At 39.9% G+C, this 14,438-nt stretch overlaps 1 protein-coding gene across 1 annotated transcript in view; it reads right to left on the bottom strand.

Moving 5' to 3' along the window:
• LOC148120171 (uncharacterized) overlaps window positions 1–13,010 on the bottom strand; it is a 50,771-nt gene extending 37,761 nt beyond the window's left edge. The window contains exon 1 of the mRNA XM_087912069.1: window positions 12,563–13,010. The gene's annotated coding sequence lies outside the window, so the exon portion shown is untranslated. The remainder of the gene's footprint in view (window positions 1–12,562) is intronic.
• Between the last annotated feature and the right edge of the window lie 1,428 nt (window positions 13,011–14,438).

Genomic DNA, 14,438 nt, shown 5'->3' with positions numbered 1-14,438 from the left:
CAAACTGAGACTTCATCAACTAGCAGGTGTAGACCCAGCAGATATTATAGTGCCTTTCACTACTGATGAAATAAAAGGGGTATGAAAAGACAATGAACCATGGAAAAGAGCTTGTGCTAATTTTCTGAGAGAAATTAATAGCAATGATCCCAAAAGCGATAGATTCAACCTAATAAAGGGAACTTCTTGGATTCTTCCTCGAATTGTATGTGATGCTCCAATAACTGGAGCCAGTACATTTTATACTGATGGAAATAAATCAGGGAAGGCAGGTTACAAATCAGACGAAATGAGTAGGTGGAACAATACCTTATAATTCTGTCCAGAAGGCAGAATTATATTTCATTCTTATGGTGTTAAGGGATTTTAAAGAGCCTCTTAATATAGTTAATGGTTCACAATGTGCAGAAAGAGTTATCTTGCATTTTAAAACTGCTGAATTTATACCAGATGATACAGAACTGACTTCATTGTTTGTTCAGGTACAAGACATGATGAGGAATAGGCTTTGTCTGATGTACATAACACACATCTGATCCCATATGGATCTGCCAGGTTCTCTAGCACAAGGGAAAGCAGAAATTGATCAATTATTGATTGGAAGCATGTTACAGGCCTCAGGATATCATTAAAAGCATCACATCAATAACAAAGGTTTAAAGAAAGAGTTTTCCATTACATGGCAACAAGCTAAGGAGATTCTAAAGAGATGCTGTACTTGCTCTTTATGTAACCAAACACTGCTACCTGCAGGGACTAACCCAAAAGGGTACTCAAAGGAACGAAATCTGGCAGATCACATTGACAAACCCCTATCCAAACTAATCAAATGGCAGAGAGAGAACACGCAAATTAATAAGATCAGAAATGAAAAGAAGCACATAACCACAGACACAGAGGAAATTCAGAGAATCATTAGATCTTACTACAAAAGGCTGTATGCCACAAACTTTGAAAATGTAAAAGAAATGGACATGTTTTTTAGATAAGTACCATATACCAAAGTTGAACCAAGATCAGGTAAAGAATCTAAATAGACCTGTTAGTCGCGAAGAATTAGAAGCTCTTATCAAAAACCTCCTTATCAAAAAAAGCCCAGGACCAGATGGTTTCAATGCAGAATTCTACCAGAAATTCCAAGAAGAGCTAATACCTATACTCCTCCATGAATTTCACAATATAGAAACAGAAGAGTCATTGCCAAATCCTTTTTATGAAGCTACAGTTACCCTGATACCAAAACCACACAAAAACACAAACAAAAAGGAGAATTACAGGCCAGTCTCACTAATGAACATTGACACAAAAATTCTCAATAAAATACTGGCAAACCGAATCCAAAAACACAATAGAAAAATTATCCATTATGATCAAGTAGGCTTCATCGCAGAGATACACGGCTGGTTAAACACACGCAAATCTATCAATGTAATCCATCAAATACATAAACTGAAAGAAAAAAACCATATGATCATTTCATTAGATGCTGAAAAAGCATTTGAAAAAATTCAACATCCCTTTATGATAAAGATGTTGGAGAGATTAGGGATACAAGGTTCATACCTAAATATAATAAAAGCTATTTACAGCAAGCCAACAGCTAACATCAAATTAAATGGAGAGAAACTCAAAGCCATTCCACTAAAATCAGTTGCACGACAAGGCTGTCCACTCTCTCCATACCTCTTCAATATAGTGCTTGAAGTTCTAGCAATAGCAATAAGACAACATAAGGGGATTAAGAGGATTCAAATTGGAAAGGAAGATGTTAAACTTTCGTTATTTGCAGATGATATGATAGTGTACATAAGCGACCCCAAAAACTCTACCAAAGAACTCCTACAGCTGATAAACACCTTTAGTAATGTGGCAGGATACAAGATCAACTCCAAAAGATCAGTTGCCCTCCTATACAGAAAGGATAAAGAGGCAGAGAGGGAAATCAGAGAAACATCACCATTCACGATAGCCACAAATAGCATAAAGTATCTGGAAGTAACTCTAACCAACGAAGTGAAAGATCCATTTGACAAGAACTTTAAGTCTTTGAAGAAAAAAATTGAAGAGGATACCAGAAAATGGAAGGATCTCCCTTGATATTGGATTGGGAGGATCAACATAGGAAAAATGGTAATTCTACCATAAGCAATCTACAGATTCAATGCAATCCCCATCAAAATTCCATCAAAATTCTTCACAAACCTTGAGAGAATAATAATCAACTTTATATGGAAAAACAAAAAAACCCAGGATAGCCAAAACAATATTATATAATAAAGGAACTTCTGGAGGCATTACCATCTCTGACTTCAAACTCTATTACAGAGCTACAGTATTGAAACAGCTTGGTATTGGTAAAAAAAAAAAAAAAAAAAACCAGAGAACTCGACCTATGGAATTGAATAGAAGACCTTGATATTAACCCACAAGCTTATAAACACCTGATTTTCGACAAAGGAGCAAAAAGTATACAATGGAAGAAAAGAAAGCATCTTTAACAAATGGTGCTGGCATAACTGGATGTCAACCTGTAGAAGAATGAAAGTAGATCCATATCTATCACCATGCACAAAACTCAAGTCCAAATGGATTAAAGACCTCAATATTAATCTGAACACATTGAACCTGATAGAAGAGAAAGTGGGAAGTAGTCTATAAGACATGGGCACAGCAGACCACTTCCTAGGTAGAACCCTAGTAGCACAGACAATAAGAGCAACAATGAATCAATGGGACCTCCTGAAACAGAGAAGACTCTGTAAAGCAAAGGACACTGTCATTAAGACAAAAAGGCTACCTTCTGACTGGGAGAAGATCTTCACCAATCCCTCATCAGAAAAAGGTCTGATCTCCAAAATATACAAAGAACACAAAAAACTAGACAATAAAACTCTAATTAAATCAACTAAAAAATGGGGTATTGAACTGAACAGAAAATTCTCAACAGAAGAACATCGAATGGCCAAAAGACAATTAAGGTCATGCTCAACCTCCTTAGTGATCAGGGAAATGCAAATCAAAACAACTTTGAGATACCATCTTATGCCTGTCAGAATAGCTAAAATCAAAAACACAAATGAGATCCTATGCTGGAGAGGATGTAGAGAAAGGGGAACACCCATCAGGACACAGCAATTCCACTCTTGGGAATATATCGAAGAGATGCCCTATCATACTACAAAAGCATTTGTTCATCTACGTTCATAGCAGCACTATTTGTAATAGCCAGAACCTGGAAACAACCTAGGTGCCCCTCAATAGAAGAATGGGTAAAGAAGGTATGGAACATATACACATTGGAGCTTTACTCAGCGGTAAAAAAACAATGACATCTTGAATTTTGCATGCAAATGGATGGAAATAGAAAACACTTTACTGAGTGAGATAACCCAGACCCCAAAAGAGGAATATGGTATGTACTCACTCATAAGTGGATTCTAACCATAATTAAAGGACATTAAGCCTTTAATTCATGATCCTAGAGAAGCTAAATAAGAAGGTGAACCCAAAGAAAATTATATAGTTATCCACCTGGATATTGGAAGTAGACAAAATTGCCAGGGAAAGCTTGGGTGCACAGGGGTGTGAGGGTAGATGTAAGGGGACATTGGTAGAAAGAAGGGAGAAGGAGAGGATACAGGAGAGCTTGGGGGAATGGGATGGATGGGATGGAGGAAGGGTGCATAAGGGAGTAGAGAAGTAAATATCTTAATTAAGGTAGCCATTTTAGGGTTTGCAAGAGACTTTATTCTAGAGGGGTTCCCAGGTGTCCAAGGAGATGTCCCCAGCTTGTTCCTTGGGCAGCAGAGGCGAAGGTGTCTGAACTGGCCTTGTCCCATAGCCACACTGATGAATATCTTGCATATCACCATAGAACCTTCATCTGGCGATGGATGGAGATAGAGACCGAGACCCACATTGGAGCTCTGGACTGAGCTCCCAAGGTCCAAATGAGGAGCAGAAGGATGGAGAACATGAGCAAGGAAGTCAGGACCACGAGGTGTGTGCCCACCCACTGAGACGGTAGGACTGATCTAATGGGAGCTCACCAAGGCCAGCTGGACTGGGAGTGATGGAGCATGTGATCAAAATGGACACTCTGAATGTGGCTGGCAATGAAGGTTGACTGAGAATCCAAGGACAATGGCACTGGGTTTTGATTCTACTGCATGGACTGACTTTGTGGGAGCCTGGTTCTTTTGGATGCTCACCTTCATAGACCTGGATGGAGGGGGGAGGATCTTGTACTTCCCAATGGGCAGGGAACCCTACTGCTTTTATAGACTGAAGAGGGAGGGGGAGGGGGACTGAGGGGAGGAGGATTGGTGGGAAGGGAAGGGAAATGGGAAATGGGGAAGAGGTGGAAATTTTTAATAAATAAGTAAATAAAGAATTGTAAAAAAAGAAAAATTAAACTATATGTCTCAAACACACACACACACACACACACACACACACACACACACACACACAAAGCAAACATAACACCAAATAGATTGGATAAAAAAATACATCCCCTTGCCATATAATAATCAAAACATAAAACATACAGAATAAAGAAAGAATATTAAGAGCTGCAAGGGAAAAAGGTAAAGTAACACGTAAAGGTAAATCGATCAGAATTACACCTGACTTCTCTATGGAAACCTTGAAAGCCAGAAGGTTTTGGATAGATGTGCTGCAGACACTAAGAGACCATGGATGCAAGCCCAGACTAGTATACCCAGAAAAGTTTTCTTTCACCATTGATGGAGAAAACAAGATATTCCATGAGAAAAACAAATTTAAACAATAAGTACCCTCAAACTCAGCCTTACAGAAAGTACTAGAAGGAAAACCACAACCCAAGGAAGCCAACAACACCCATAATAGTTAGCAACATCTTTAACAGTAGTTAACATAATTTTTATTATGTTTATTAATTTTATTAATATTTTGTTAATATTAATAATATTTTATTAATATTTCATTAATTTTATTGATATTGTTTAACAACAATAGTTAACATAATAGTTAATAACATCTAACAACCCTCCACCAGCACAACTCAAAGAAGGGAAACACACAAACTCTACCACCACAAAAAAAAAAAAAACTAACCAGAGTTAACAACCACTGGTCATTAATATCACTTATATCAATGACTCAATTCACCTATAAAAAGGCACAGACTAAGAGAATGGATACGAAAACAGGATCCAACATTCTGCTGCTTACAAGAAACACACGTCAACAATAAAGACAGACATTACCTCAGAGTAAAGGGTTGGGAAAAGATTTTTCAATCAAATGGACCTAAGAAACAAGCGGGTGTGGTTATTCTAATATCTAACAAGATTGACTTCAAACTAAAATCAATCAGAAGAGATGGAGAAGGACACTATATACACATAAGAGGAACAATTCATCAGGATGAAGTCTCAAACCTAAATATCTACGCCCCTAATGTAAAAGCACCTACATATGTAAAAGAAACATTACTAGAACTCAAAGCATACATCAAACCCCACACACTAATAGTAGGAGATTTCAACACTCCTCTCTCCCAATGGACAGGTTAACCAGATAGAAACTTAACAGAGAAATAAGAGAACTAAAAGAGGTAATGAATCAAATGGACTTCACAGAATTCTATATAACATTCCACCCAAATAGGAAAGAATATACCTACTTCTCAGCATCTCATGAAAACTTCTCGAAAATTGATCACATATTTGGTACAAAGCAAACACCCACAGATACAAAAAAATTTTAGTAACTACCTGTGTCTAATTGGATCACTATAGAATAAAGTTAGAATTTAACAACTATTCTACCCCCAGAAAGCCTACAAACTCATAGAAACTGAACAGTCAACTACTGAACAACCACTGGGTCAAAAAAGAAAGAAAGAAAGAAATTAAAGTATTCATTGAATTCAACAAAAATAAAGACACAATATACCTAAACCTATGGGACACTATAAAAGCAGTGCTAAGAGGAAAGTTCATAGCAGTAAGTGCCCACATTAAGAAAATTGGAGAAAGCTCACATTAGAGACTTAACAGCACAGCTGAAAGCTCTAGAAAAAAAGAAGCAGACTCACCCAGGAGGAGTAGAAGTCTGAAAATAATCAAACTGAGGGCTGAAATCAACAAAGTAGAAACACAGAAAACAATCCAAAGAATCAATGAAACAAAGAGCTAGTTCTTTGAGAAAATCAGTAAGATTGACAAACCCCTATCCAAACTAATCAAAAGGCAGAGAGAAAACATGTAAATTAACAAGATCAGAAATGAAAAGGTGGACATAACAGCAGATACTGAGGAAATTCAGAGAATCATTAGGTCTTACTACAAAAGCCTCTATGCCACAAAGTTGGAAAATGTGAAACAAATGGACTTGTTTTTAGTTAAGTACTATATAGCAAAATTAAATCAAGACCAGGTGAAGAATTTAAATAGACTTATAAGTCATGAGGAAATAGAAGCTGTCATAAAAAAAAACCCTAACCTAAAAAAGTCCAGGACCAGATGGTTTTAATACATAAATCTACCAGAACTTCCAAGAAGAGCTGATACCTATACTCCTTAATGTGTTTCACATAATAGAAACAAAAGAGTCATGGCCAAACTCTTCTTATGAAGCTACAGTTAGCCTGATACCAAAACCACAAAAAGACACAACCAAGAAAGAGAATTACAGACCAATCTTGCTCATGCACATTGATGCAAAAATTCTCAATAAAATACAAGAACACATGAAAAAATTATCCATTATGATCAAGTAGGCTTCATCGAAGAGATGCAGGGCTGGTTCAACATACAAAAATCTATCAATGTAATTCATCATATAAATAAACTGAAAGAAAAAACCATATGATCATTTCATTAGATGCTGAAACAGATTTGACAAAACATAACACCCCATTATGATAAAGGTCTTGGAGAGATTAGGGATACAAAGACCATACCTAAATATAATAAAAGCAATATACAGGAAGCCAACAGCTAACATCAAATTAAATGGAGAGAAACTCAAAGCCATTCCACTAAAATCAGGAGCAAGACAAGGCTCTTGAACATGGTGTTTGAAGTTCTAGCAACAGCAATAAGATAACATAAGGAGATCAAGAGGATTTGAATTGGAAAGGAAGAAGTCAAACTTTCGTTATTTGCAGATGATATGACAGTGTATATCTGTGACCCCAAAAACGCTACCAAAGAACTCCTACAGCTGATAAATACCTTCAGTGATGTGGCAGAACACATGATCAACTCAAAAATATCAGTTGCCCTCCTATACACAAAGAATAGAGAATCAGAGAGGGAAATCAGAGAAACGTCACCTTTCACAATAGCCACAAATAGCATAAAGTATCTTGGAGTAATTCTACCCAAAGAAGTGAAAGATCTATTTGACAAGAACTATAAGGCTTTGAAGAAAGAATCTGAAGAGGACACCAGAAAACGAAATGATCTCCCTTGCTCTTGGATTGGTAGGATCAACATTGTAAAAATGGCAATTCTATCAAAGGCAATCTATAGATTCAATGCAATCCCCATCAAAATCCCAACAAAATTCTCTGCAGACCTTGAGAGAACAATAATCAACTTTATATGGAAAAACAAAAAAACCCAGGATAGCCAAAAAAAATCCTATACAATAAAGGTATTTCCGGAAGCATTGCCATCTCTGACTTCAAACTCTATTACAGAGCTACAGTAATGAAAAGAGATTGGTATTGGCATAAAAACAGAGACATTGACCGATGAAATCGAATTGAAGACCCGGATATTAATCCACAAGCATATGAACACCTAATTTTTGACAAAGGAGCTAAAATTATACAATGGAAGGAAGAAAGCATCTTCAATAAATGGTGCTGGCATAAATGGAAGTCAATCTGCAGAAGAATGAAAATAGATCCCTATCTATCACCATGCACAAAACTCAAGTCCAAATGGATTAAACGTCTCAGTATAAATCCGACCACATTGAACCTGATAGAAGAGAAAGTGGGAATAAGCCTGCAACACATGAGTACAGGAGACCACTTCCTACATATAAGCCCAGTAGCACAGACAATAAGGGCAACATTGAATAGTGGAACCTCCTGCAACTGAGAAGCTTCTGTAAAGCAAAGGACACTGTCATTAAGACAAAAAGGCTACCTTCTGACTGGGAGAAGATCTTCACCAACCCCGCATCCAACAAATATCTGATCTCCAAAATACATAAAGAACACAAGAAACTAGACATTAAAACTCTAATTAAACCAACTAAAAAATGGGGTATTGAACTGAACAGAGAATTCTCAACAGAAGAAATTCAAATGGACAAAAGACACTTGAGGTCATGCTCAACCTCCTTAGCGATCAGGGAAATGCAAATCAAAACAACTTTGAGATACCATGTTATGCCTGTCAGAATAGCTAAAATCAAAAACACAAATGAGAGCCTATGTGGGAGAGGATGTGGGAAAGGGGAACACTCATCCATTGTTGGTGGGAATGCAAACTTGTGCAACCACTTTGGAAATCAGTATGGCAGTTTCTTGGGAAACTGGGAGTCAACCTACCTCAGGACCCAGCAATTCCACTCATGGGAATAAACCCAAGAGATGCCCTATCATACTACAAAAGCATTTGTTCAACTATGTTCATAGCAGCACTATTTGTAATAGCCAGAACCTGGAAACAACCTAGGTGCCCCTCAATAGAAGAATGGTTAAAGAAGGTATGGAACATATACACTTTAGAGTTTTACTCAGCGGTAAAAAAACAATGACATCTTGAATTTTGCATGCAAATGGATGGAAATAGAAAACACTTTACTGAGTGAGATAACCCAGAACCAAAAAGAGGAATATGGTATGTACTCACTCATAAGTGGATTCTAGCCATAATTAAAGAACATTGAGCCTATATTTCGTGATCCTAGAGAAGTTGAATAAGAAGGTGAACCCAAAGAAAATAATATAGTTATCCTCCTAGATATTGGAAGTAGACAAGATAAAAGGTAAAAGTTGGGTGTATGGGGTTGGGGTAGGTGTAAGGGGAGATTGGAGGGAGAAGGGAGAAGGGGAGGATTTGGAAGAGCTTGGAAGAAAGGGATGATTAGGATGGAGTAAGGGTGCATAAGGGAGCAGAGAAGTAAATATCTTAATTAAGGGAGCCATTTAGGGTGGGCAAGAGACTTGACTCTAGAGGGGTTCCCAGGTGTCCAAGGAGATGTCCCCAGCTTGTTCCTTGGGCAGCAGAGGAGAGGGAGCCTGAACTGGCCTTGTCCCATAGCCACACTAATGAATATCTTGCATATCACCATAGAACCTTTTCATCTGGCGATGGATGGAGATAGAGACCGAGACCCACATTGGAGCTCTGGACTGAGCTCCCAAGGTCCAAATGAGGAGCAGAAGGATGGAGAACATGAGAAAGGAAGTCAGGACCGCGAGGTGCGTGTCCACCCACTGAGACGGTGGGACTGATCTAATGGGAGCTCACCAAGGCCAGCTGGACTGGGAATGATGGAGCATGTGATCAAACTGGACACTCTGAATGTGGCTGGCAATGAGGGCTGACTGAGAATCCAAGGACAATAGCACTGGGTTTTGATTCTACTACATGGACTGGCTTTGTGGTAACCTGGTTTGTTTGGAAGCTCACCTTCCTATACCTGGATGGAGGGGGGAGAACCTTGGACTTCTCACGGGTAGGGAACCCTGCCCTCTCTTAGGAATGGAGAGGGAGGGGGATAGAGAGTGTGGGGAGAGGTAGGGAAATGGGAGGTGGGGAGGAGGTAGAAATTCTTAATAAATAAATAAATTGAAAAAATAAAAATAAAATTTAATTAACTTTAAAATTCTAATTAACCCAATTAAAAAATGGAGTACTGAACTGAACATAGAATTCTCAACAGAAGAAGTTCAAATGACCAAGAGACACTTAAGGTCATGTTCATCTTCCTTATCTATCAGAAAATGAAAATCAAAACAACTTTGACATACCATCTTATACCTGTCAGAATGGCTAAAATCAAAAACAACAATGATTGCCTTTGCTGGAGAGGATGTGGAGTTAGGAGGACACTCATCCATTGTTGGTGGGAACGTAATCTTGTGCAACCACTTTGGAAATCAGTGTGACGGTTTCTCAGGAAGTTCGGTGTTGTGGGAGTAACTTCCGCTGCCTCAACCAATAGTCGCTGAAATACGAGCCCACAGTGCAGCGGGGAGCGACTTCCGCTCCGTCAGCCAATAGCTGCTGAAATACCAGCCCACTGGGGCGTGGTATATTTCTCTTTTAAAAAGAGAAGCAGTTCCGGATCAGGCCCTCTTGGTTCTGGCTCTTGGTTCCGGTGCTTGCTCCTGGCTCCTGCGACTAGGCTCCCTTCCTGACGGTTTATGGTGTATGTAAGTTTTACCCCCCAAAATAAATAACCCCTTAAAACATAACTGGTGTGGGATTGATTCGCCGATAGTTCGAAATCAACCGACCTCAGGATCCAGCAATACCACTCCTAAGAATATACCCAAGAGATGCCCTGTCATACTACAAAAGCATTTGTTCAACTATGTTCATAGCAGCATTATTTGTAATAACCAGAACCTGGAAACAATGCCCCTCAATGAGAGAATGGATCCAGAAAGAATGAATACAGAAAGTACAGAGAGAGTACTACTCAGCAGTAAAAACAATGACATCTTGAATTTTGCATGCAAATGGGTGGAAATAGAAAACACTATTCTGAGTAAGATAACCCAGACCCAAAAAGATGAATATGGTATGTACTCACTCATTTGTGGACTCTAGACACAAACCAAGGTCATTAAGCCTATAGTTCACAAGCCCAGTGAAGCCAAATAACAAGGTGAAACCAAAGAAAAATATGTATACATCCTCCTGGAAATTGGAAGCAAACAAGATTGCAGGGCAAAAGTTGTAAGCATAGTGGTGGGGGAAGGGATGGGGTTGAGGTTGTGGGAAGGGGAGGGGGGAGAGGGAAGGGAGAAGGGAAGGACTGGCAAGAGCTTGGGGGAGTGGGAGAGAGGAGATGGAGGAAGGGCGGATATAGGAGCAAGGAAGAAGTAACCTACATTAAGGGATCCATTTTAGGGTTGGCAAGAGACTTGGCTCTAGAGGGGATCCCAGGTGTCCACAGATGGATGTCCCCAGCTAGGTCCTTGAACAGCAGAGGAGAGGGTTGCCTGAACTGGCCTTGCCCTACTATCACACTGATGATTATCTCAAATACCACCATAGAATCTTTGTCCAGCCACAGATGAAGGTAGAGACAGAGACCCTCCTCAGAGCAATGGACTGAGCTCCCAAGGTCCAGTTTTAAGGCAGAAGGAGGGAGAAGACGAGCAAGGAAGTCAGAACCGCGAAGGGTTGGTCCACCAACTGAGGCAGTGTGCCTGTTCTAATGGGAGCTCACCAAATCCAGCTGGACCAGCTCTGAATGAGCATGTGATCAAACCGGACTTAGGAATGAGGTTGACAATGGGGGCTGACTGAGAAGCCATTGATAATGGCACTGGGACTTGTTTCTACTGCATGTACTGGCTTTTTGGGATCCTAGTCTGTCTGGATGCACACTTTCCTGGGCCTGGATGGATGGGGGAGGCCCTTGGACACCCCATAGGGCAGGGTTCCTTGCCCTCTCTTAAGACTGAATGGGGGGGGGGGAGGATGAGAGGGGAATGGGAGAAGGGGAGGAAGTGGAAATTTTTGAATGGAAAAATAAAAAAGAAAAGAAAAGAAATCAAAATATCATTTGCAGTATTTTTCAAAGAAAACTTTAACAGATGCCAAAGAGATGCATCTGAAATTAACATGAAATGACATGACCATTGTGTTTCAATATGAATGAAAGGATACTTAAGCTAGATCCACTTCGGGAATTAAAACAGAATCATCATCACAGCATAACTCCAGTCTACGAAATGCAGGGGAACTGAATGCACTCAAAACTTAAGAAGGCACGTGTTTAATGCAGTCTGTAAATCCCCAAGAAATGAAAGTGTACAAAATGACACCGATTTATCTCAGGTCATCTTAGCTCATGGAAACACCTCTACAGACAACCTTTCAAAAGCTGGAGCACTTCTCCAGACCCAGAAAATGGAATGGTTTAAAAACATGAATGAGCGACTTCTGGAAATAAATGAGGATGATAAGGGAGCGACGGTAGTAAGCTAAAAAAGATACAATACTTTAACAATGAACTCTCAAAATAGCTTCAGTACGGAGTAGAAAAGCAAAGACCGAACACTAAAATCCAATTTTCATTGTGAATTCCTGAATTCACAGAGGGTCTAGAAACTTAATGTGACTCAATCTTTCAGAGGCAAGATGGGGTGGGAATGGGGGTAAACAGTTTCTCAACTAGAAGAAAACAGGGTTTTCTACATTGTTTCATGCATTCCGCGAGTTCTATGTACCAAAAGCAGCAACTAGCTGGGTATGCACTAGGGCCCCAGCTGAGGATCTGAATGCAGTTTTCTGAGCATTAGCCACACCACCTCCCCAGAGAAAGTGTGGGAAAATGCCCTAAGACTGCCAGGGCATGCAGTGCTTACCTGACTGATCCACTGTACCAGAGTGCTCTTTCCTGCGATGTCCCCTCCGAGACCCTGTCCTTCAGAGCAAAGTCCCAGCAGGAGCCACTGAAGTTGGTAGCAGGAGAACGCGGATCCACGGAGGGTAGAATCGGCGGCCACGCCAAACCCTGGCTACGGATGCTCTCGCCTGACCCGGGTCTTGCATCCCGGGCATGGCCGAGGGCAACCAAGTCTGAGAGGCCTATGCTTGTGACCGCTCCTCACGCCCAGACTTCCCTCAACTAAGTTGAGCCCTCACCGTTGGGCTCCAAGGGCTCACCCCGCGGCCAAGTCCGAGCACCTCCTAGGTGGAGAAGGACGACAGGCGGCAACTTCTTGGCGGCGGCTGGGGAGAAGAGGGGACTCTGGCACTGGTGGAGCCAGAAGCTTAACAGGGGCCTCCCTGACTCCCCCTGCAACAACCCTTGCCCACCCGCGCATGCGCAGCCCGTGGACTTTGAGTAGACAGCTTCGTCTCCCCCCCCCCCCCCCGCAAACGCCCCTTTCTGGGGGCGGGGCTTCTTAGGAGCTGTTGACAGTTGATCTCTTCTGGGGAAAGAGAGTCAGTTTAAGAATTGTAACCCCTTCGGTCAATCATATCTCAGTGGAGGCCCAACTCCAGTCCCTATACTGGCAACACAAATTGAACCCTCTGAATTATAATATATATTTTAAAAAAAGAAAGTTGAGAAGGATGACATGGGTGAATATGTCCAAAATATGTTATTATGCATATATGAAAGTTTCAATAAATTATATAAACACTTCCCCGTCTCAGTGCTGGGACTACAGGGTTGTCACCCTTTCTCTACATCATTGACAGCACTTGCTTTATTTTATTGATATTGGCCATTCAGGCTGGTATAAGATAAAATCTCAAAGTACTTTTAATTTGCATTTCCCTGGTGGCTAAAGATAGATTCTCCAAAGATACCAAAGAACTCTGAGTCCAGGCAATGAGATGTTTTTGTCATTTCTAGACTTTTGGAAGTTATTTACAATGAACTTCCTCTTAACTTAGGTAGTAGTATATCCTTCTAGGATTTTTGATGATGTTAAAGAATAAATAGTTATAATAATAGTTTACCTTAGGTATGATAAAAGATAAAGTAGATGTAAATATTGTAATTGTAATTTTTGTTGATAACTGTTTTGTTATATGTAATTTTACTATGTTAAAGTTAAAAATCTTCCTTTTTATTTGAACAGAAAAGTGGGAAATGGTGTGTGAAGTCCTTCTGCATATGTGTTGCTTTTATTGGTTAATGAATAAAGAAGTTGCTTTTGGCCAAGAGCTTAACAGAATATGGAAAGGCTGGAAAAGATATAGGGAGAGCAGGCAGAGTCATGTAGAAGCCATATAGCCCCACCAGAGGCAGATGCAGATGGAACTTTACCCAGTAAGCAACAGACACATGGTGATACACAGATTAATGGAGATGGGTTAGTTTAAGATATAAGAGATAGCCAGAAATACACTTATGCTGTTGACCAAAGAGTAATTAATACAGATTTCTGTGTGATTATTTTGGATCTAAGTGGCCAGGAATGAATGGGTGTCCTCCCCCAACATACACACACTCGCATGGATGTGTTCACACATACATGCACACAAAACAAGCACACACATAATGCATACAATAATAAATGTACGAATAAATAGACAAATACATAAATAAAATGTAGCTAGACTGTGAGCTCAAGTTATATATGGTATTTTATATTTAAAGGATGATGTGGAATTTCCCTCTGTGTGCTGTTAATATGATTTATTATGATTGGTTAATAAAGAAAATTTTGGCCTATGGCAGTGCAGAATAGAGGTAGAAGGGAAAACTAAACTGAATGCAGGGAG

This window comes from Myodes glareolus, chromosome 12, assembly GCF_982192425.1.
Source record: "Myodes glareolus chromosome 12, mMyoGla1.1, whole genome shotgun sequence".
Classification (NCBI taxonomy): Eukaryota; Metazoa; Chordata; class Mammalia; order Rodentia; family Cricetidae; genus Myodes; species Myodes glareolus.
Note: the sequence above shows the minus strand (reverse complement) of the source record. Positions and strands in the feature narration are given on the sequence as shown.